This window comes from Triticum urartu, chromosome 6A (genome assembly GCF_056163025.1).
Source record: "Triticum urartu cultivar PI428250 chromosome 6A, HENAU_Tu73, whole genome shotgun sequence".
Classification (NCBI taxonomy): domain Eukaryota; kingdom Viridiplantae; phylum Streptophyta; class Magnoliopsida; order Poales; family Poaceae; genus Triticum; species Triticum urartu.
This window is the reverse complement of record NC_141878.1, coordinates 212830778-212855168: the sequence shown is the minus strand read 5'-3', so window position 1 is coordinate 212855168 and position 24391 is coordinate 212830778. Positions and strand designations below refer to the sequence as shown.

The 24391-nt window shown below is 43.1% G+C and overlaps 1 long non-coding RNA gene and 1 pseudogene across 2 annotated transcripts; one reads left to right on the top strand and one right to left on the bottom strand.

Moving 5' to 3' along the window:
- Positions 1 to 24391, bottom strand: part of LOC147964796 (protein FAR1-RELATED SEQUENCE 5-like) — a 292822-nt pseudogene that overhangs the window by 128240 nt on the left and 140191 nt on the right.
- On the top strand, positions 20088 to 24115 carry LOC125512268 (uncharacterized). 2 transcript variants are annotated; one of them, XR_007285281.2, is made up of 6 exons: positions 20088 to 20431; positions 20547 to 20713; positions 21447 to 21633; positions 21750 to 21829; positions 22839 to 23571; positions 23659 to 24115. It is a non-coding gene; the product is annotated as an uncharacterized LOC125512268 (long non-coding RNA). The 2 variants fall into 2 exon arrangements; XR_007285280.2 differs by having other exon boundaries at positions 20091 to 20431; positions 22839 to 24115.

The window sequence follows — 24391 nt, the reverse complement described above, 5'->3', positions numbered from 1 at the left end:
AATGACAGCGGTGCTCTCCAACTGGTGCTTTTAATAAGAGGATGATGACTCAATCATGAAAGTAAATAGATAGGCCCTTCGTAGAGGGAAGCAGGGATTTGTAGAGGTGCCAGAGCTCGATTTCGAACAAGATCAGAATAATATTTTGAGCCGTACACTTTCATTGTCAACATAACAACCGAGAGATCTCGATATCTTCCGTGCTACACACATTATAGGCGGTTCCCAAACAGAATGGTAAAGTTTATACTCCCCCTCCACCAACAAGCATCAATCCATGGCTTGCTTGAAACAACGAGTGCCTCCAACTAACAAGAGTCCCGGGGGAGTTTTGTTTGCAGTTATTTTGATTTGATTTGCATAAAGCATGGGACTGGGCATCCCGGTGACCAGCCATTTTCTCGTGAGTGAGGAGCGGAGTCCACTCCTCTTGAGAATAACCCGCCTAGCATGGAAGATACAGACAGCCCTAGTTGATACAGGAGTTATTCGAGCATACAAAACAGAATGTTTATTTGAAGGTTTAGAGTTTGGCACATACAAATTTACTTGGAATGGTAGGTAGATACCGTATATAGGTAGGTATGGTGGACTCATATGGAACAACTTTGGGGTTTATGGAATTGGATGCACAAGCAATATTCCCGCTTAGTACAGGTGAAGGCTAGAAAAAGACTGGGAAGCGACCAGCTAGAGAGCGACAACAGTCATGAACATGCATTAAAATTAATCAACACCGAATGCAAGCATGAGTAGGATATAATGTACCATGAACATAAATATCGTAGAGGCTATGTTGATTTTGTTTCAACTACATGCGTGAACATGTGCCAAGTCAAGCCACTCGAATCGTTCAAAAGAGGATACCACCCTATCATACCACATCACAACCATTTTAATAGCATGTTGGCACGCAAGGTAAACCATTATAACCTCCTAGCTATTTAAGCATGGCATAAGCAACTACAATCTCTAATTGTCATTGCAAATATGTTTCTTTCATAATAGGCTGAATCCGGAACGATGGACTGATCATATTTACAAAAACAAGAGAGGTCGAGTTCATCCCAGCTTTCCTCATCTCAATAAGTTCATCATATAATCATCATTATTGCCTTTCACTTGCACGACCGAATAGTGTGGAAAATAATAATAGTGCACGTGCATTGGACTAAGCTGGAATCTGTAAGCATTCAATTCAAGAGAGAAGACAAGGTAATATTGGCTCTTTGTTAGATCAACAATAATGCATATGAGAGCCACTCAACATTTTCATTATGGTCTTCTCCTCTCGACCCCCAAAGAAAAGAAACAAAGCTATTTACACGGGAAAGCTCCCAACAAGCAAAAGAAGAACGAGAAATCTTTTTGGGTTTTCTATTTAATTATTACCACTATAGGCATGGAAAGTAAACTAGCTAAAAAACTACAACTATTTTTTTTCTTAAGGTTTATCAAACACACAAGAAGAAAGCATAAAAAGGAAAATAAACTAGCATGGATATTACAGTGAAAAAGTATGAGCACCGACAACTAGCGTGAGTGTGTGAACATGAATGTAATGCCCGTGAGAAGTACGTACTCCCCCAAGCTTAGGCTTTTGTCCTAAGTTGGTCTATGCCCATGGATGGCCTGCATTCTCAGATATTCTAGAAAAAATCATATTTAATTTTTAGGCCATTTGGAGAACTTTTATTTTCGGGGTATTTTTCATTGCATGAATAATTCAGAAAACTGACAGAAAAATACTATTTTTGCTTTATTTAATATAAATAACAGAAAGTAAAAAGAAGGTACAGAGAGTTGTGTTTTCTAAATTCATCCATCTCATGCTCATCAAAAGGAATCCACTAACAAGGTTGATCAGGTCTTGTTAACAAACTCATTTCGAATAACATGAAACCGGAGAATTTTCGAATAACACTAGGTTACCTCAACGGGGATATGCATGTCCCCAACAATAAGAATATCATATTTCTTTTTGACAGTAGGAAGAGGAAATTCAAAACCTCCAATAGTGATTGTTGAAAATTTTCTAATAGAATTGATACTGTGGACTTGAGGTTGTTTACTCGGAAAGTGTACCGTATGCTCATTACCATTAACATGAAAAGTGACATTGCGTTTGGTGCAATCAATAACATCCCCTGCAGTATTCAAAAAGGGTCTTCCAAGAATAATAGACATACTATCGTCCTCGGGAATATCAAGAATAACAAAGTCCATTAAAATAGTAACGTTTGCAACCACAACAGGCACATCCTCACAAATACCGACAAGTATAGCAGTTGATTTATTAGCCATTTGCAAAGATATTTCAGTAGGTGTCAACTTATTCAAATCAAGTCTATGATATAAAGAGAGAGGCATAACACTAACACCGGCTCCAAGATCACATAAAGCAGTTTTAACATAGTTTCTTTTAATGGAGCATGGTATAGTTGGTACTCTTGGATCTCCAAGTTTCTTTGGTATTCCACCCTTAAAGGTATAATTAGCAAGCATGGTGGAAATTTTAGCTTCTGGTATCTTTCTTTTATTTGTAACAATATCTTTCATGTATTTAGCATAAGGATTCATTTTAAGCATATCAGTCAAACGCATACGCAAAAAGATAGGTCTAATCATTTCAGCAAAGCGCTCAAAATATTCATCATCCTTTTTCTTGGATGGTTTAGGAGGAAAAGGCATGGGTTTCTGAACCCATGGTTCTCTTTATTTACCGTGCTTCCTAGCAATAAAGTCTCTGTTATCATAACGTTGATTCTTTGATTGTGGGTTATCAAGATCAACAGAAGGTTCAATTTCTACATCATTATCATTACTAGGTTGATCATCAACATGAACATCATCATTAACATTATCACTAGGTTCATGTTCATTACCAACTTGTGTTTCAACATCAGAAATACAAATATCATTGGGATTCTCAGGTGTGTCAATAATAGGTTCACTAGAAGCATGCAAAGTCCTATCATTTTTCTTTTTCTTCCTTTTAGAAGGATTAGGTGCATCTACATTAGTTCTCTGAGAATCTTGCTCAATTCTCTTAGGGTGGCCCTCGGGATACAAAGGCTCCTGAGTCATTTTGCCTCCTCTACTCATAACTCTAACATCATTATCATTCTTCTTACTATTCAATTCATTGAGCAAATCATTCTGAGCCTTAAGCACTTGTTCTACTTGAATGGTAACCATAGAAGCATGTTTACTAATAAGTTTAAGTTCACCTTTAACACTAGCCATATAATCACTCAAGTGTTCAATCATGAAAGCATTATGTTTCAATTGTCTACCAACATAAGCATTAAAATCTTCTTGCTTAACCATAAAGTTATCAAATTCATCCAAACATTGGCTAGCAAACTTAGTAGGAGGGATTTCAGCTTTATCATATCTATAGAGAGAATTACCTTTACTACCCATGTCAGGTTATCGAGGCCATGTATTTATTCAATAGGCGGCAACTTAACACCATGTATTTCTTCAATAGGAGGTAAATTCTTAACGTCTTCAGCTTTAATACCTTTTTCTTTCATAGATTTCTTTGCCTCTTGCATATCTTCGGGACTGAGAAATAGAATACCCCTTTTCCTTGGAGTTGGCTTAGGAGTTGGGTCAGGAAGTGTCCAATTATTTTCACTGGTCAACATATTATTAAATAGAATTTCAGCTTCATCAACAGTTCTTTCCCTGAAAACACAACCAGCACAACTATCCAGGTAATCTCTGGAAGCATCGGTTAGTCCATTATTAAAGATATCAAGTATTTCATTTTTCTTGAGAGGATGATCAGGCAAAGCATTAAGTAATCGGAGAAGCCTCCCCCAAGCTTGTGGGAGATTCTCTTCTTCAATTTGCAAAAAAAATATTTCCCTTAAAGCAGCTTGTTTCTTATGAGTGGGGAAATATTTAGCAGAGAAGTAGTAAATCATATCCTAGGGACTACGCACACAACCAGGATCAAGAGAATTAAATCATATCTTAGCATCACCCATTAATGAGAACGGAAATAGTTTAAGGATATAATAATAGCGAGTTTTCTCATCATTAGTGAACATGGTAGCTATATCATTTAATTTAGTAAGATGTGCCACAACAGTTTCAACTTCATAGCCATAGAAAGAAACAGATTCAACCAAAGTAATTAACTCAGGATCGACAGAGAACTCATAATCCTTATCAGTAACAAAGATAGGTGAAGTAGCATAAGCAGGATCATATTTCATTCTAGCATTCAAAGACTTTTCTTTAAGCTTGGCTAATAATTTCTTAAGATCAGATCTATCATTGCAGGCAAGAAAGTCTCTAGTAGTTTCTTCATCCATAACATAACCCTCAGGCACAACAGGCAATTCATATCTAGGGGGAGAATCTTCATCATCACTTTTATCAATGTTATCAGTTTCAATAATTTCATTCCATCTAGCCCTAGCAAGTTGTTCATCAAGAAATTCACCAAGTGGCACAGTAATATCAAGCATAAAGTAGTTTCATCATAACTATCATGCATAGCAGAAGTGGTATCATCAATAACATGCGACGTATCAGAATTAATAGCAGAAGCAGGTTTAGGTGTCGCAAGTTTACTCAAAATAGAAGGTGAATTAAGTGCAGAGCTAGATGAAAGTTCCTTACCTCCCCTCGTAGTAGAGGGAAAAATCTTGGTTCTTTGATCTTTCAAGTTCTTCATAATGATTAGCAAATATAAATCCCAAGTGACTCAAAGAATGGAGCTATGCTCCACGGCAACGGCTCCAGAAAATGTTCTTGATAACCCACAAGTCTAGGGGATCGCAACAGTTTTCGAGGGTAGAGTATTCAACCCAAATTTATTGATTTGACACAAGGGGAGCCAAAGAATATTCTCAACTATTAGCAGCTGAGTTGTCAATTCAACCACACCTAGAAACTTAATATCTGCAGCAAGGTATTTAGTAGCAAAGGAATATGATAGTAGTGGCAACGATGGCAAAAGGTAACGGTAGCAAAAGTAATATTTTTGGTGTTTTAGAGTGATTGTAACAGTAGCAACGGAAAAGTAAATAATCGAAGAACAATATATGGAAAAGCTCGTAGGCATTGGATCGGTGATAGAGAATTATACCGGATGCGATCGATCATGTAACAGTCATAACCTAGGGTGACATAGAACTAGCTCCAGTTCATCAATGTAATGTAGGCATGTATTCCGAATATAGTCATACGTGCTTATGGAAAAGAACTTGCATGGCATCTTTTGTCCTACCCTGCCGTGGCAGCGGGGTCCTATTGGAAACTAAGGGATATTAAGGCCTCCTTTTAATAGAGTACCGGACCAAAGCATTAACACATAGTGAATACATGAACTCCTTAAACTACGGTCATCACCGGGAGTGGTCCCGATTATTGTCACTTCGGGGTTGCCGGATCATAACACATAGTAGGTGACTATAGACTTGCAAGATAGGATCAAGAACTCTCATATATTGATGAAAACATAATATGTTCAGATCTGAAATCATGGCACTCGGGCCCTCGTGACAAGAATTAAGCATAGCAAAGTCATAGCAACATCAATCTTAGAACACAGTGGATACTAGGGATCAAACCCTAACAAAACTAAATCGATTACATGATAAATCTCAGCCAACCCATCACCGTCCAGCAATCCTATGATGGAATTACTCATGCACGGCGGTGAGCATCATGAAATTGGTGATGCAGGAAGGTTGATGATGATGATGGCGACGGATTCCCCTCTCCGGAGCCCCGAACGGACTCCAGATCAGCCCTCCCGAGAGAGTTTAGGGCTTGGTGGCGGCTCCGTATGGTAAAACGCAATGAATCCTTCTCCCTGATTTTTTGTCCCCGAAAGTGAATATATGGAGTCAAGGTTGAGGTCGGTGGAGCGTCAGGGGACCCACGAGGAAGGGGGCACGCCTAGGTGGGTAGGGCGCGCCCCCACCCTCGTGGACAGGTGGAGGCCCCTAATGTGGATTCTTCTTCCCGTATTTTTTATATATTCCAAAATAATTCTCCGTTCATTTTCAGGTCATTCCGAGAACTTTTATTTCTGCACAAAAATAACACCATGCCAATTCTGCTGAAAACAGCGTCAGTCCGGGTCAGTTCCATTCAAGTCATGCAAGTTAGAGTCCAAAACAAGGGCAAAAGTGTTTGGAAAAGTAGATACGATGGAGATGTATCATATGTTTACCCAGGTTCGGGCGCTCTCTATGGAGGTAATACCATACATCCAGCTTGATTGATATTGATGAATATGAGTATTGCAAGAGTTGATCTACCACGAGATCGTAATGGCTAAACCCTAAAGGTCTAGCTTGTATGGCTATAGTAATGAATCTATCTCCCTCCTCCGGACTAAGTCCTCCGATTATGTAGACACCGGGAGGATCTAGGGTTACACAAGGTCGGTTACAAAGAAAGGAATCTACATGTTTGGTCACCAAGCTTGCCCTCCATGCCAAGGAGAGTCCCATCCGGACACGAGGCAGACTTCGGTCTTTGTGATCTTCACAGCCCATCAGTCCGGCCCTTGGCTAACAGGCCAGACGCCCGAGGACCCCTTAGTCCAGGACTCCCTCATGCGGTGCTCCTTTCCCTCGGGTGGTTCTTCGGTCGCGAGCTTGACGACATTCATCTTCGTCCATTGCATCTTGACACGGGCGAAGGCCATCCGCGCACCTTCTATACAGACCGACCGCTTGACAAGTCAAGTTGAGGGCAGGCATAGACCAGCCGATTCACGAGTCCGAAGTAGCTGCCGGGCATAGCTTCTGCAGGCCACAGCTGGATTATTAAGTCCTTCATGGCCAGCTCGGCCACCCTATGCAGCTCGACCAGCTTCTTCAGCTGGTCGCCAAAAGCCACCAGATGTTCGGGCGCAAGATATTGCAACCAGAACAGCTTCTCCGTTGAGCTCCCCTCTTCGGCTCGGAAGAATGACTCAGTGTCAGAAACACTACGGGGCAGATCTACAAACGCCCCTGGAGAACTCCAAATCCGGGTTAGCATGAGATATCAATTCTTCACATACTTGCTCTACATAATAAAAACCTTACTCGCCGCAATTTTCTTGGCCTCCTGGATTTCTTGGAGAGCACCCTGGGCCTCGACCCAGGCCTCTTGTGCACTTCGACGAGCCTGGGCAAGTTCGGACTCTTGGTCCACATTCTTGCGCTCCAAAGCCTCGCACTTCTTCACGGTGTCCTGCAGCTCCTGCTGGACCTCGCCAACCCTGGCCTCGTGCTTTCCACGGGCGGCCTTCTCGTTTGCTGCTGTCTTCTGGGCTTCGGCTAGCGCTGCTTTGAGGGTTTCCACCTCGGACGCCGCCCCTACAAATTATCACACGATCAACACAAGCAATTCATATCTTGCTATATTTTAATAGGTCGTTACATACCCTGCTTGTCCGCAAGCTATCTTCTTGCACGACCGAGCTCTTCCTTGGTCTGCTCCAGCCTCTCCTTCAGTCCAGAGACATTGGTAGCATGAGAAGTCACGGCTAGCAGCGTCGCCTGCTTATTCACAAAGACATATTAAATCAGTCTCCTGCAACAAACTATTTGATCCTCTGTTTCGGCTTTTCTTTCCGAATACCGGACAGAGTCTCAGGGGCTATTATCTATACCGTAACTTTCTTCTCACATAAACGCAGCGCTTACCTCAAAGCTTTTTAGAAGGCTCACGCAGGCTTCGGTCAGTCTGCTCTTCGTGGACTGAATCTTCCCAATCACCGTACCCATGATGGTACGGTGTTCCTCAATGATGGAAGCGCTTCGCAGCGCCTCCAGTAGAGTATCCGGCGCCTCTGGTTGGATAGAGGTCACTGTTGGGGAACGTAGCAGAAATTCAAAATTTTCTACGCAACACCAAGATCAATCTATGGAGAAACCAGCAACGAGGGGAAGGAGAGTGCATCTACATACCCTTGTAGATCGCTAAGCGGAAGCGTTCAAAAGAACGGGGTTGAAGGAGTCGTACTCGTCGTGATCCAAATCACCGGAGATCCTAGTGCCGAACGAACGGCACCTCCGCGTTCAACACACGTACAGCCCGGTGACGTCTCCCATGCCTTGATCCAGCAAGGAGAGAGGGAGAGGTTGAGGAAGACTCCGTCCAGCAGCAGCACGACGGCGTGGTGGTGGTGGAGGAGCGTGGCAATCCTGCAGGGCTTCGCCAAGCACCACGGGAGAGGAGAAGGACCTTGGAGAGGGGGAGGGCTGCGCTAGAACATTGGTGCGGCTGCCCTCCCACCCCCCACATATATATAGGGGTAAGGGAGAGGGGGGCCGGACCCCTCAAATCCCATCTGAGGAGGGGGCGGCGGCCAAGGGGGGTTGCCTTGCCCCCCAAGGCAAGGGGGGGCGCCCCCCCTTTAGGGTTCCCCCAAACCCTAGGCGCATGGGCCCTAGGGGGGAGGCGCCCAGCCCACTAAGGGGCTGGTCCCTCTCCACATACAGCCCATAGGGCCCTCCGGGGCAGGTGGACCCTCCCGGTGGACCCCCGGAACCCCTTCGGTGGTCCCGGTACAATACCGGCATCCCCCCGAATTATTCCGGTGACCGTATGATGACTTCCCATATATAAATCTTTACCTCCGGACCATTCCAGAACTCCTCGTGACGTCCGGGATCTCATCCGGGACTCCGAACAACATTCGGTAACCACATACAAACTTCCTTTATAACCCTAGCGTCATCGAACCTTAAGTGTGTAGACCCTACGGGTTCGGGAACCATGCAGACATGACCGAGACGTTCTCCGGTCAACAACCAACAGCGGGATCTGGATACCCATGTTGGTTCCTACATGTTCCACGATGATCTCATCGGATGAACCACGATGTCGAGGATTCGATCAATCCCGTATACAATTCCCTTTGTGCAGCGGTATTGTACTTGCCCGAGATTCGATCGTCGGTATCCCGATACCTTGTTCAATCTCGTTACCGGCAAGTCTCTTTACTCGTTCCGTAACACATCATCCCGTGATCAACTCCTTGGTCACATTGTGCACATTATGATGATGTCCTACCGAGTGGGCCCAGAGATACCTCTCTGTCACACGGAGTGACAAATCCCAGTCTCGATTCGTGCCAACCCAACAGACACTTTCGGAGATACCTGTAGTGTACCTTTATAGCCACCCAGATACGTTGTGACGTTTGGCACACCCAAAGTATTCCTACGGTATCTGGGAGTTGCACAATCTCATGGTCTAAGGAAATGATACTTGACATTAGAAAAGCTTTAGCATACGAACTACATGATCTTTGTGCTAGGCTTAGGATTGGGTCTTGTCCATCACATCATTCTCCTAATGATGTGATCCCGTTATCAACGACATCCAATGTCCATGGTTAGGAAACCGTAACCATCTATTGATCAATGAGCTAGTCAACTAGAGGCGTACTAGGGACATGTTGTTGTCGATGTATCCACACATGTATCTGAGTTTCCTATCAATACAATTATAGCATGGATAATAAACGATTATCATGAACAAGGAAATATAATAATAACCAATTTATTATTGCCTCTAGGGCATATTTCCAACAGTCTCCCACTTGCACTAGAGTGAATAATCCAGTTCACATCGATATGTGATTAACACTCAAGGTCACATCCCCATGTGACTAACACCCAAAGAGTTCTGGGTTTGATCATGTTATGCTTGTGAGAGAGGTTTCAGTCAACGGGTCTGCAACATTCAGATCCGTATGTACTTCACAAATTTCTATGTCATCTTGTAGATGCAGCTACTACGCTATATTTGGAGCCATTTCAAATAACTGTTCTACTTGGAGCTATTCTAAATTGTTGCTCCATTATACGTATCCGGTATCTCTACTCAGAGCTATCCGGATAGGTGTTAAGCTTGCATCGACGTAACTCTTTACGTCGAACTCTTTATCACCTCCATAACCGAGAAACACATCCTTATTCCTCTAAGGATAATTTAGACCGCTATCTAGTGATCTACTCCTATATTACCTTTGTACCCTCTTGCCAGATATGTGGCAAGGCACACATCAGGTGTGGTACTCAGCATGGCATACCGTATGGAGCCTATGACAAAAGCATAGGGGACGACCTTCGTCCTTCCTCTTTCTTCTACCGTGGTCGAGCTTTAAGTCTTAACTTCATACCTTACAACTCAGGCAAGAACTCCTTCTTTGACTGATCCATCTTGAACACCTTCAAGATCATGTCAAGGTATGTGCTCATTTGAAAGTACCATTAAGCGTTTTGATCTATCCTTATAGATCTTGATGCTCAATGTTCAAGTAGCTTAATCCAGGCTTTCCATTGAAAAACACTTTCCAAATAACCCCATATGCTTTCCAGAAATTCTACGTCATTTCTGATCAACAATATGTCAACAACATATACTCATCAGAAATTTTATAGTGCTCCCACTCACTTCTTTGGAAATACAAGTTTCTCATAAACTTTGTATACACCCAAAATCTTTGATCATCTCATAAAAGCATACATTCCAACTCCGAGATGCTTACTCCAGTCCTTAGAAGGATTGCCGGAGCTTTGCATACTTATTAGCATCTTTCAGGATTAACAAAACCTTCCGGTTGTATCACATACAACCTTTCCTCAAAAATCATCGAGGAAACAATGGTTTTTGGCATCCTATCTGCAAGATTTCACAAATAATGCAGTAATCGCTAATATAATTCCAACAGACTCTTAGCATCGCTACGAGTGAGAAAGTCTCATCGTAGTCAACTCCTTGAACTTGTCGGAAAACATCTTAACGACAAGTCGAGCTTTCTTAATGGTGATACTTACCATCATTGTCCGTCTTCCTTTTAAAATCCATATGTACCTAACAGCCTTACGACCATCAAGTAGTTCTTCCAAAGTCTACACTTTGCTTTCATATATGGATCCTCTCTCGGATTATATGGCCTCGAGCCATTTTGGAATCCAGGCCCACCATCGCTTCTCCATAGCTCGTAGGTTCATTGTTGTCTAGCAACATGACTTCCAAGACAGGATTACGTACCACTCTGAAGTAGTACGCATCCTTGTCATCCCACGAGGTTTGGTAGTGACTTGATCTGAAGTTTCATGATCACTATCATAAGCTTCCACTTCAATTGGTGTAGGTGCCACAGGAACAACTCCATGTGCCCTGCCACACACTAGTTGAAGAGACGGTTCAATAACCTCATCAAGTCTCCACCATCCTCCCACTCAATTCTTTCGAGAGAAACTTTTTCCTCGAGAAAGGACCCGATTCTAGAAACAATCCCTTATTGCTTTCGGATCTGAGACAGGAGGTATACCCAACTGTTTTGGGTGTCCTATGAAGATGCATTTATCCGCTTTGGGTTCGAGCTTATCAGCCTGAAACTTTTTTTACATAAGCGTCGCAGCCCCAAACTTTTAAGAAATGACAGCTTAGGTTTCTCTAAACCATAGTTCATACGGTGTCATCTCATCGGAATTACGTGGTGCCCTTTTTAAAGTGAATGTGGTTGTCTCTAATGCCTAACCCATAAACTATCGCGGTAATTCGATAAGAGACATCATGGTATGCATCATATCCAATAGGGTGCAGTTATGATGTACGGACACACCATCACACCATGGTGTTCCTGGCTGTATTGGTTGTGAAAAAATTTCCACAATGTCTTAATTCTGTGCCAAACTCGTAATACAGATATTCATCTCTACGATCATATCATAGACATTTTATCCTCTTGTCACGACGATGTTCAACTTCACTCTGAAATTACTTGAACCTTTCAATAATTCAAACGTATGTTTCATCAAGTAAATATACTCAGTATCTACTCAAATCATCTGTGAAGTAAGAACATAACGATATCCACTACATGCCTCAGCACTCATTGGACTGCGCACATCAAGATGTATTACTTCCAACAAGTTGCTTTATTGTTCCATTTTACTGAAAACGAGGCTTTCAGTCATCTTGCCCATGTGGTATGATTTGCATGTCTCAAGTGATTCAAAATCAAGTGAGTCCAAACGATCCATCTGTATAGAGTTTCTTCATGCATATCTACCAACAAACATGGTCCGCATGTCTCAATCCTTTCAAAAATGAGTGAGTCCAAAGATCCATCAACATGGAGCTTCTTCATGCGTTTTATACCGATATGACTTAAGTGGCAGTGCCACAAGTAGGTGGTACTATCATTACTATCTTATATCTTTTGGCATGAACATGTGTATCACTACGATCGAGATTCAATAAACCATTCATTTTAGGTGTAAGACCATTGAAGGTATTATTCAAATAAACAGAGTAACCATTATTCTCCTTAAATGAATAACCGTATTGCGATAGACGTAATCCAATCATGTCTATGCTCAACGCAAACACCAAATAACAATTATTTAGGTTTTAATACCAATCTCGATGGTAGAGGGAGCGTACGATATTTGATCAACCTTGGAAATACTTCCAACACATATCGTCATCTCACCTTTTAGCTAGTCTCCGTTTATTCTGTAGCCTTTTGTTTCAAGTTACTAACACTTAGCAACCGAACCGGTATCTAATACCCTGGTGCTACTAGGAGTACTAGTAAAGTACACATTATAATGCATATTCAATATACTTCTGTTGACCTTGTCAGCCTTCTCATCTACCAAGTATCTAGGGTGGTTCTGCTTCAGCGACTGTTCCCCTTATTACAGAAGCACTTAGTCTCGGGCTTGGGTTCAACTTTGGGTTTCTTCACTATAACAGCAACTGATTTGTTGTTCCATGAAGTATCCCTTTCTTGCCCTTGCCCTTCTTGAAACTAGTGGTTTTACTAACCATCAACGATTGATGCTCCCTTTTGATTTCTACTTTCGCGGTGTCGCGAATAGCTCAAGGATCATATCTATCCTTGATATGTTATAGTTCATCACGAAGCTCTAGTAGCTTGGTGGCAGTGACTTTGGAGAACCATCACTATTTCATCTGGAAGATCAACTCCCACTCGATTCAAGCGATTGTTGTACTCAGACAATCTAAGCACAAGCTCAACAATTGAGCTTTTCTCCCTTAGTTTGCAGGTTAAGAAAATCGTCGGAGGTCTTATACCTCTTGACGTGGGCACGAGCCTGAAATCCCAATTTCAGCCCTCGAAACATCTCATATGTTTCGCGACGTTTTAAAACGTCTTCGGTGCCTCAACTCTAAACCGTTTAACTGAACTGTCACGTAGTTATCAAAATGTGTATTTCAGATGTTCGCAACATCCACAGACGACGTTCAAGGTTCAGTACACTGAGCGGTGCATTAAGGACATAAGCCTTTTACTGTCTGCATAATTGCTACTATCAACTTTCAACTAAATTTTCTCTAGGAACATATCTAAACAGTAGAACTAAAGCGCGGGCTACGACATAATTTGCGAAGACCTTTTGACTATGTTCAGGATAATTAAGTTCATCTTATGAACTCCCACTTAGATAGACATCCCTCTAGTCATCTAAGTGATTACATGATCTGAGTCAACTAGGCCGTGTCCGATCATCACGTGAGACGGACTAGTCAACATCGGTGAACATCTTCATGTTGATCGTATCTTCTATACGACTCATGTTCGACCTTTCGGTCTTCTGTGTTCCGAGGCCATGTCTGTACATGCTAGGCTCGTCAAGTCAACCTAAGTGTTTGCATGTGTAAATCTGTCTTACACCCGTTGTATGTGAACGTTAGAATCTATCACACCCGATCATCACGTGGTGCTTCGAAACAACGAACTGTCGCAACGGTGCACAGTTAGGGGGAACACTTTCTTGAAATTATTATGAGGGATCATCTTATTTACTACCGTCGTTCTAAGTAAACAAGATGTAAAAACATGATAAACATCACATGCAATCAAATAATAGTGACATGATATGGCCAATATCATATAGCTCCTTTGATCTCCATCTTGGGGCTCCATGATCATCTTATCACCGGCATGACACCATGATCTCCATCATCATGATCTCCATCATCGTGTATCCATGAAGTTGCTCGCCAACTATTACTTCTACTACTATGGCTAACACGTTTAGCAATAAAGTAAAGTAATTTACATGGCGTTTCTCAATGACACGCAGGTCATACAAAAAAATAAAGACAACTCCTATGGCTCCTGCCAGTTGTCATACTCATCGACATGCAAGTCGTGATTCCTATTACAAGAACATGATCAATCTCATACATCACATATCATTCATCACATTCTTCTTGGCCATATCACATCACAAAACACTTGCTGCAAAAACAAGTTAGACGTCCTCTAATTGTTGTTGCAAGTTTTTACGTGGCTGCTATAGGTTTCTAGCAAGAACGTTTCTTACCTACGCCAAAACCACAACGTGAATTGCCAATTTCTATTTACCCTTCATAAGGACCCTGTTCATCGAATCCGATCCAACTAAAGTGGGAGAGACAGACACCCGCCAGCCACCTTATGCAACTAGTGCATGTCAGTCGGTGGAACCGGTCTCAGTAAGCGTACGTGTAAGGTTGGTCCGGGCCGCTTCATCCCACGATGCCGCCGAATCAAGATAAGACTAGTAACGGCAAGATAATTGACAATATCGACGCCCACAACTACTTTGTGTTCTACTCGTGCATAGTAACTACGCATAGACCTAGCTCATGATGCCACTGTTGGGGAACGTAGCAGAAATTCAAAATTTTCTACGCAACACCAAGATCAATCTATGGAGAAACCAGCAACGAGGGGAAGGAGAGTGCATCTACATACCCTTGTAGATCGCTAAGCGGAAGCGTTCAAGAGAACGGGGTTGAAGGAGTCGTACTCGTCGTGATCCAAATCACCGGAGATCCTAGTGCCGAACGGACGGCACCTCCGCGTTCAACACACGTACAGCCCGGTGACGTCTCCCATGCCTTGATCCAGCAAGGAGAGAGGGAGAGGTTGAGGAAGACTCCGTCCAGCAGCAGCACGACGGCGTGGTGGTGGTGGAGGAGCGTGGCAATCCTGCAGGGCTTCGCCAAGCACCACGGGAGAGGAGAAGGACCTTGGAGAGGGGGAGGGCTGCGCCAGAACATTGGTGCGGCTGCCCTCCCACCCCCACATATATATAGGGGTAAGGGAGAGGGGGGCCGGCCCCCTCAGATCCCATCTGAGGAGGGGGCGGCGGCCAAGGGGGGTTGCCTTGCCCCCCAAGGCAAGGGGGCGCCCCCCCTTTAGGGTTCCCCCAAACCCTAGGCGCATGGGCCCTAGGGGGGAGGCGCCCAGCCCACTAAGGGGCTGGTCCCTCTCCACATACAGCCCATAGGGCCCTCCGGGGCAGGTGGACCCTCCCGGTGGACCCCCGGAACCCCTTCGGTGGTCCCGGTACGATACCGGCATCCCCCCGAATTATTCCGGTGACCGTATGACGGCTTCCCATATATAAATATTTACCTCCGGACCATTCCGGAACTCCTCGTGGCGTCTGGGATCTCATCCAGGACTCCGAACAACATTCGGTAACCACATACAAACTTCCTTTATAACCCTAGTGTCATCGAACCTTAAGTGTGTAGACCCTACGGGTTCGGGAACCATGCAGACATGACCGAGACGTTCTCCGGTCAATAACCAACAGTGGGATCTGGATACCCATGTTGGTTCCCACATGTTCCACGATGATCTCATCGGATGAACCACGATGTCGAGGATTCGATCAATCCCGTATACAATTCCCTTTGTGCAGCGGTATTGTACTTGCCCGAGATTCGATCGTCGGTATCCTGATACCTTGTTCAATCTCGTTACCGGCAAGTCTCTTTACTCGTTCCGTAACACATAATCCCGTGATCAACTCCTTGGTCACATTGTGCACATTATGATGATGTCCTACCGAGTGGGCCCAGAGATACCTCTCCGTCACACGGAGTGACAAATCCTAGTCTCGATTCGTGCCAACCCAACAGACACTTTCGGAGATACCTGTAGTGTACCTTTATAGCCACCCAGATATGTTGTGACGTTTGGCACACCCAAAGTATTCCTACGGTATCCGGGAGTTGCACAATCTCATGGTCTAAGGAAATGATACTTGACATTAGAAAAGCTTTAGCATACGAACTACACGATCTTTGTGCTAGGCTTAGGATTGGGTCTTGTCCATCACATCATTCTCCTAATGATGTGATCCCGTTATCAACGACATCCAATGTCCATGGTTAGGAAACCGTAACCATCTACTGATCAACGAGCTAGTCAACTAGAGGCTTACTAGGGACAAGGTGTTGTCTATGTATCCACACATGTATCTGAGTTTCCTATCAATACAATTCTAGCATGGATAATAAACGATTATCATGAACAAGGAAATATAATAATAACCAATTTATTATTGCCTCTAGGGCATATTTCCAACAGTCACCGGTGGAATGGGCACACCTCCTTCCAATGAAGGAAGCTGCTGGCCGGACTCCGAAGACGTATAGGTCTCCGGGACCACATTCGGCTGGGGGCCGAATTGGACATAGCCCCCACCACAGTTCTCCATGGGGATCTTCTCTCCCATGTGTTCGGCAGCCGATGTCTCGCTCTCTAGCATCGTCTGGACGACCTCCTGCGTCTCTCCTTGGCCGGGGGTCCTTCGGGACAACACCTCGGCATCGTCCATAGCCTTGGGAGAGGAGGCCGTTGGAAGGGACCCGCTATCCATCACTTTCAGATCCAGCGAGTTCCCCATAGACGAGGATCGCTCGAGGGCGAAGCGAGCCAGACTGCAAATGCATGATTCATCATGTTAGAGTTATGAGGTGAAAAAGGAGGATGTATGGATACTTTAGGGTCTTCGGATACTATCGATGTCCCGAGCGGAGCTATCAACGAGGGAAGCCTTTCCCTTCTTGGACGCTCCGCCTCCAGATCTGTGGAGGTCACCCTCTTCTTCCCCCTTGGGGAGGGGGAAGTTTCTTTCTTCCTTCCCTTCCTCCTCCTCGTCGTCTTCGACGACGGAGCGAGTTTCGACATCTTCAGACGCCACGTCCGAAGTAACCTTGGGACGGAGGCCTCCTCTGGTCCCCTTGGCCTTCTTTTTGGCACTACAAGAAATATGTCAACTAGTGACCTTCTATCAGTGATCCTGGAAGAATTGGTCATAGATCTACGACCATTTGAGATCAATTGGTCAAAAGTTGTTCGGGGGTCTCCGAAACCTCAACTATATCGACCATTTTGGTCAGAAAGGTCGTAATTTCCCTACACGAAATGGTCATAAAGCAGACAAACTGGTCTGCTGCCTTATTTCTAGCTGATCACGATCAATATAGATGGTCATAACCTTGTAAATTGTGGTGTATTGCTATGACTAGGCGCCACCTCGTCAGTTTTGCCTATGTGTCATGTCCATGTGTCAATTTTTGCCCTAGGTTGTGAAGCAACCTATATTTCTGTCATTCCCAAAATTCCCAAAAAAATCTCATAAATTCTTTGGGTCATATCTTCGTCAAATATGTAAAAATCCTTCCTTGCCTAGTTCAAAAATAATTCAACAATGTTCATTTTCCTATTCTGTTCAGAACATCACTTTGTGAAGGAAGTGCTATTTATATATTCTTGATTGCCCTCAAAATTTTTGGGCACTCTTTCCTATCCAAATCATTGCCTCATGACAAAATTTAGCTCCATTTGCATAGTAAATCTTCCTTGGCAAATTTCCATAGTTTTTGTCCACCTAGAAGAATTGTGAAGGAAGTACCATTTTTATATATCCAAATTACATGAAATTTGTAAAGTTCCTTCATATGCCCAAATTATCACCCTCCTCCAAATTGCAGCTCAGTCAAATTAGTTATGTGACCCCAGGTTCAATTTATATTTTATGGCCAGATTGGCACGTTGCAAAGCAAGTGTTATCTAAACCCCTCCTATTACCCTAAAACTTTTTGGGCACTCTTCCATACCCAAATCATTGCCACATGATAATATTCAGCTCCATTTTCCTGGTAAATCTTTCTCAGGAAATTTCCAAAGTTTCTATCACGAGAGAAGCTTTGTGAAGTAAGTACTAGCTAGGCTTACCCAAATTATCTGAAAATTTACTAGGGCATGACCATGCCTATGTAACTTACCTACACCAAATTTGAGCTCATTTCATTTATCCAATTTCTCTCGCTAATTTTCCTAAATTTCTGTGCAGAGAAGAGCATTTTGAAGGAAGTACCACTTTGGCATGTCCAAATGGTATCGATTTTCTACAGTGCTTTCCTATGCCCAAATAACCATCCTCCACCAAATTTCAGCTCAATCCATTCATTATTTTGAGCCCAGCTTCAACATTCATATTTTTGTCCAGTGTGGTACTTTGAAAAGCAAGTACCACCTAGGCTACTCCTTTTGAGCTGAAAATTTGTGAAGACAATCTTCTTAGTAGGTGATTGTCCTCAGCCAAAACACACGCCAATTGGCCATGTGCATTTCTCGTACCACTAATCAAACACTTGGCTGCTAATTCATATTTGAGCGTAGTTCGGTCTCCTCGTGAGAAACTTCTGGTGTAATTTTATTCCTAGCACCTACCTGGGGAGTGCCCAACCCACTAGATATGCCTAGGCCACCCAGAACGTATCTTAACGCCACAGTCACGCGGTGACCATGCGGCGGGCATGCGACTTTACGTGCTTTGGAGTTGGGGCCCTCGGCTACCGTCCAAACCTCGATGTATCGCCACCAAATCATGTATTTCTGATTAAATAGATACTTATGTAACTAGAAATGATTTTTGGAAAAAATAAAGAGCAAACTATAAGGCAGCTGTAGTTCAAATTTGACCCATTTCCTCGTGAATCGACAGAAATTTGTCTTTTTCATGAGAGGTGGATAAAAACTTTTGACACCCAACCATTTTTGTCAACTGTGCATTAAATATGTCCTAGTATTTTATAAAATTGATTTGGTTCAAATTTGCAACAAATATATGGTAGGTCCTTCACAAAAAAACTCATTTTAGGCACTCAAAAAATGGAAAATTGATTTTTCGTCCAAAGAAAATGAAAACTCCCTTAGGCAAAATTGTTTGCCATTCCAATATGCACCCTTGTGCAAAATATGAGATTGTTTGAGCAAACTATGCCATGAATGTGGCCATAAGGTTGATCATTTGGCTTGAAAGCCATGAATCTTCACAGATGATAGCTCATTTCTGAGAACACTTTTTTAAAAGAATTGCCATATTACAAGTTTATTATTTTTCCTGATAACTTGGTCACATGTAATGACACAATGCGAAGATTTTTCAATTTTTTGAATTTTTTGAATTTTTTATGCATGTTTCAAAATGCGGTCAAAACGGTGGAATTGACCGTTCCTAGCTAGTGGTTGAATCTTGAATTTTTTTGCTGTTTCTCTGATTAAATAGATACTTTTGTACCTAAAAATGATTTTTGGGAAAAATAAATAGCAAACTATGAGGCAGCCGCGGTTCAAATTTGACCCGCTTCTTGCTGAATCGGCGGAAATTTGTCTTTTTCACGAGAGGTGGATAAAAACTTTTGACACCCAACCATTTGGTCAATTGTGCATTAAATATGGCCTAATATTTTTATAGAAATGGTGTGGTCCAATTTTGCAACAAATATATGGTAGGTCCTTCACAAAAAAACTCATTTTGGGCATTCAAAAAATGAAAAATGGTTTTTTTGTCAAAAGAAAAAGGAAATTTTCTTAGGCAACATTGTTTGCCATTCCAAAATGCACCCTTGTGCACAATATGTGATCATTTGAAACAAAGATTTAGTAGGTTCTTCAAAATAAAACCATTTCGGGGACTCGAAAAATAGAAAATGCCTTTTTTGCAATGAAAATGAAAACTTCCCAAATCAACACCATTCGTCATCCCAAGATATACACATGTGCACAATGTTCATTCATTTTAACAAACTATTAGTGGTTAATATGTTGAATGCTTGCCCTAAGTAAGAGGGTAAAAAACTATAAGAGAAATAAAAAGGAAAAACAAAATTACATAAGCTTAATTCTCATTCGTGGAATCCGTTGTGGCATGGATCGATGATATGGCAAACATCCGTCCGTCCATCCATCCAACCCACCGCAGCAAACCCAACTCTCTCTCGCGCGCGAACCCTGCACAACCCCTCGTGCCCTCCTCTCCCTCTCTCTCTCTCTCTCAGGAACCCTAGCACTCCACTCCTCCCTTGCCGCCGCCACCTCCGGCGCTCGGTCCTGGCGACCTCAGGCGGGAATCGAAGACCGCTGTCCGGCGAGATCCGGCCCGCGCGGCGAGATCTATCTCTCTCTCACACATGAGAAGGAAAATCCCCCGCCCCATTCTCACGACTCATCTGCCCCTCCCTCGATCCCCTTCCTTCCTGAGGACGCACGCGCCGCCCCTCCCCGATCCACATCTCCCCTCGCCCTCCCACATCGTGCCGCCATCCACCTCGTCGCCTCCCAGATGTATATTTTTATCTGGACGGGATTTCCTCCTCCTCCTCCCCTCGTCAGATCCATCCATCCATCCGTTTTTCCATCCGATCCACCTAACGCCATCACATCCCCTTCTCGCTCGCAGGGTTGCAGGCGATTGAATCCGGTTCGGGTCCATGGCATCCACGACCGTGGCAGTGCTCGCGGTGACGGACGAGCTGGACCTGCCGCTCCACACGGTGGGGGACCTGGCGGCCGTCGCCGGCGTCTCGCAGGAGGAGGTCGTCGTCATCACGTAGTGCACCTCGCTCGGTAACACCCCCCCTCCCAAGCCCCTTCCCCCCTGTCTCCCAACCCTGAGCCATGATTTCGCTCGAGATGGATGTGTGGCGGCGACCCAGTTTTCCATGGTCGGGTCCATTTGCTAATCGGCGTCCCTGTCAATGGTTTCGTGTACCTGTCAGTCGGCTTGATAGGGTGCCATGCAAGTGGCGCTTAGATAAGTGCATCAATGCTCGAGGTTAGGGACTAAATTATGGTGATGGCGCACATGTCGTCTCCAGTTGTGAGGCGTGATGCGACAAGTTTGCTGGATAAGATGGTGGTATCCGGTCAGCACAAGCTAGGCAGCAGCCTCTGGTGTTTTGATTGGTGGTATCCGATCATCTTTTTCGCGGACAGAGTAAGTTAGTAGACTTGTGCATAAATGTGCCTGGCAAAGTTAGTAAACTTTTTTTGAGGGGGCTAAGTTAGTAAACTAGAGTATTTGCATCTTGCTGTAACGAATGAGAAATGCATGAGTGTCCGGGTTTCGGTAGTACCTACCCACTGTAGTTGGCAGCGCGCGTACATATCCAGCAAATATGGTAAATCCGAGGGCACGCTCCTCCTCCCCAGTTCCATTTGTTCTATATCTCTTTTGTATGCATGTTCATACAGTCCTGTGGGAAGCATAAGCCATGAAGTGTTGCCTTGATATCTGTTTTTCTTCTCAGTGTCGATATCACTTAATTCTGTAGTACTGAATACTGATCATACTGAGCAGGGGGCTGGCGTTATGGCGGTTGTGTACAACGATGACCACAAGTTCTCCCGTGATTTGCCTCCATCTCCTACTCCTAGCTCCCTCTTTTTTGCTCCTATAGCAGTAGAAGGCTTTAAATGTGGTGCATGCATGAGGATCAATCATGTTGACTGCGTGACAATCATGTTTCTCATCATTGTAATTTTTGGTAATGAAAAGAATACATGTTTTCTTGATCTTCTGTTAAGTCTGTTTATTTATAAATCCAACTTTCATGTTTTTTAGAGGCAAACTTGAAGACTGACCCCTAATGTTTCCGTGCAGGTAGTAACTCTGATAGGCCACTACACTTTCCAAATTCCAATGCTCGCCTGTTGGTCGTCCCCAAGTTTTCACTACCCTGAGTATGTACTCTACCGTACATTTCAAAAATTCCTCCTCTCATTCACCTGATGCATACTTGTTCAATGTGTTTCCCTGGAGTTATTAGACATACAATACTTTTCAAATACCCATATTGTAATTGACCAAAGAACTAGAAGCAAAAGATATGTAGTACATCACTTTTCAAATGCTCAATACTGTAGCTGACACACTAGAGAACTAGATGAATAACCTGGATTAGAAACACTCGTTGGGTGTTGCCCCTGGCAATGTTAATGAATCACAGTGGTACTGTAGGCACCAAGGAAATTGTGGCATGTTGTTTAATTTTTTATTCATTTGTTGCAGTCTGTGCACTGTTGTGGTGAAACTCTTGTGTTTCTGCAACCTACAAGTGCGTATGGGCACTGATTTCTAGAAGTATTTGAGTTGACATCTTTGTTGGTTTAGATAGTACAGAAATTTTGAAGGGCGATTGATTTGCTTCTGGTTTTTGAAATAGAGCTGACTATAGTTATGCATGAACGAGAATATGCTTGTAACTGGTGACGAATAGACCAGCTTTGCAGTTTGCCACATTGGTGATGTAAATGCCCCTAAATGATGATATCTAAGCAAGTGCTTTCTCTGATGTTTAACCTTGTTACTATCGCCCGTAAGTATTGCCGTTGATTTTGGTATATGAGCACTAGTGTTTCCTGCTTACAACAAGCTATGTACTGTACATGTGTCCATTTTACCTGTGTAAATAGTTTGTTTCATACCTAGTAACATGTTTCCTCATAATGAATTATTCGTGCAAAGTGAATCACTGCTGCTATCCTGCTACTAATGGATATAGGGACAAAATACACAGTTTCCTGTCAAGTAGTGTTTGTTTGGTGACAGGATGTTGTTTTTTCCTTCCAAGTATAATGCTCCTTTTATGTAGTGATGATACTACATCTATTTCATTTTATGTTTATGCCTCTTCCAGAAAATGTGCTGCACCTACAGTAATCAATCTAACTTATCCATTTTATTTTATAGGCCTTCGAGTACAAGAGGCTGCTGCTTGACTATAACAGCAAAAATGTGCAATATTGGATTAATGATTGAAGTGCATTAGCGGTTTATCTTCTTCTTCACAAGTCTGTTTGCAATGGATGTACATAACTGTCATTTTTACCTCTTGCATATTTAACATACATGACAATAGCTGTAGGTATTGAAATATATGTGAAGGTAGAAGCTATCGTTGCTGCCTTGTGGGTCGTAATTCTTTCTCTCTAGACGCGTATACTGTGTGATGTATCGCTCATGCTCATATTCTGTACCAAGATAGTCCTAATATCCGTAGGGTTGTAGACTGATTTCCCCTTGAAAAAGCTATGCTTCTTTCCTTGGATGATAAGCATGTTCGGCAGCTATGTGGAATCCTTAAGATAAATGGTCTTTAGTTTCTTTTGGTGCATCTGCGTGCACATAACAGTTTGTTAGTTTCACTTTATATAATGAAGAAAATATGCTGATGTCATTTGTTTATTATTATCTATCATCTGTAGATTGATTTTTAGGCCATCAGTACTTGTATGTATGATTTCTAGTCTCTTGAATGAATAATTTTTCTTTAGGTGACATGTGTCTTGTGTTACTACATACATCTATCGTGAAGTACATGGTTCCAGAACTATGGTAACCCGCAGTTTGCTCTACTGGTGATAGTAGGATGATGGAAACATCACTACTGAATGTAGTCCGTGTTTCTTCAACTAATCATCATGTACTAGAGTTTCTCTTCTTCTTGCTACTGTTTGGTTTTTGACGTCACTAGCTTGTACTAAAACGTGCAGACTTTACCCCTTGCTAGATCCTTCGATGGAGGTGACCCATGTGATGGTGATTCGCTCCAGCAGTTCCGGTTCCGGCTATGGTGGTGCTACACTGCTACTGCACCTATGATGGCTACGCATTGGTAGGCTCGGCTGCCTCCCTTGGCTGTCGCTGTGATGGTGAAGCTCAGCCTAGGCTACAATCACTTCCGATGAGCTCCTTGGGTCCCCTTCTACCCCTCCTACTCGCTCCATGATTATTTGCTTTGCCTTTGTGAGGTGTAATTGTTTAATTTTTGTCATAGTCGAGCATTGGATGATATCATGAGGGACATTGTTCATGGATATGCCAACCTACAGCTTGTTGTACTAGTTATAGTAGGATAATGCAAGTTTTGACAATCCATACATATCCCTACATGTTAGTGTCTCCCCGTGTAAGTATGAATTCTGGTGATGCCTTCATCTATGATGATGCTCCGCCTTTCGCATTCATTCATTCTCTGATTGTTCTAGGAGTCCTCGTTTTAGAGAAGCATTCCCATACCAACACATGTATTTGAAAAATCTATTCAAATCTCCTCACTTCATATGTTGCTATCAACACTAAGTTGAGAGTGTAGCATGCTGTTAAGAGGTACTGCAACTCCAAAGTAGACAACTAAAACATATTAGTAAAATCAGTATGCATCCCTAGTGATGCTTTATCTTGTTATTTTAGTCCATGAGTGATGTGTTGGAGCATCACTGACTTGTATGGTTTTTTTCAAG